The sequence below is a fragment of the Triticum dicoccoides genome, chromosome 6B (genome assembly GCF_002162155.2).
Source record: "Triticum dicoccoides isolate Atlit2015 ecotype Zavitan chromosome 6B, WEW_v2.0, whole genome shotgun sequence".
In the NCBI taxonomy this organism is placed as follows: Eukaryota; Viridiplantae; Streptophyta; class Magnoliopsida; order Poales; family Poaceae; genus Triticum; species Triticum dicoccoides.
The window spans coordinates 224,915,278-224,916,578 of NC_041391.1; positions in this window are offsets into that span (position 1 = coordinate 224,915,278).

A 1,301-nucleotide genomic window follows, 5' to 3' on the forward strand; every position below is an offset into this window, starting at 1 on the left:
ACGCTTAGCTTATCCGGTGTTGCCCTGAGAACGAGATATGTGCAGCTCCTATCGGGATTGTCGGCGCATTGGGCGGTCTTGCTGGTCTTGTTTTACCATTGTCGAAATGTCTTGTAAACCGGGATTCCGAGACTGATCGGGTCTTCCTGGGAGAAGGTATATCCTTCGTTGATCGCGAGTGCTTATCATGGGCTAACTTGGGACACCCCTGCAAGGGATAAACTTTCGAGAGCCGTGCCTGCGGTTATGTGGCAGATGGGAATTTGTTAATGTCCGGTTGTAGATAACTTGACACCAGATCCGAATTAAGATGCATCAACCGCGTGTGTAGCCGTGATGGTCTCTTCTCGGCGGAGTCCGGGAAGTGAACACGGTTTCTGTGTTATGTTTGACGTAAGTAGGAGTTCAGGATCACCTCTTGATCATTGCTAGCCTCACGGCCGTTCCTTGTTTCTCTTCTCGTTCTCATTTGCGTATGTTAGCCACCATATATGCTTAGTCGTTGCTGCAACCTCACCACTTTACCCCTTCCTTTCCCATTAAGCTTTGCTAGTCTTGATACCCATGGTAATGGGATTGCTGAGTCCTCGTGGCTCACAGATTACTACAAAAACAGTTGCAGGTACAGGTTATGCGATGATCTTGATGCGAGAGCGATGTTTGCTTGTTTTTGGAGTTCTTCTTCTGCTTCATCTTCGATCAGGGGATAGGTTCCAGGTTGGCAGCCTGGGCTAGCAGGGTGGATGTCGTTTGAGTTTATGTTTGTGTTTCATCCGTAGTCGGATGGTGCTCTTATGTAAGTTGATGTTGTATTCATGTGGCATTGTATGCCTTTTGTATGTATCCCCATCTATTATGTAATGTTGATGTAATGATATCCACCTTGCAAAGCGTTTCAATATACGGGTCTATCCTTGGTGTGACCTTCGACTTACTTTTGGATAGGGTCGCATATTGGGCGTGACAACTCATGACCCGCTTTTGCGCGGGAGGGGACAACTGGCTAGCTCGTAGTAACAACATGACCAAGAGCCCTGGTAATTCGGATACCAAGGACAGCAACACCAGGTCGCGTCGCAACAAGCACAAGCGCTGCATTAATGGCGATAATACTCAGGATACGGCAGTCAATGCCGGATCCAGAGGCTCTAAACCCGGTCAGCAGAAAAAGCCAATCAAAAGAAATACTCCGGGCCAGTCCAATTTGGACCCAATACTCGATCGCTCGTGCGAGATACACGGCACCCCCGAAAAGCCAGCCAATCACACCAACAGGGATTGTTGGGTGTTCAAGCAGGCAG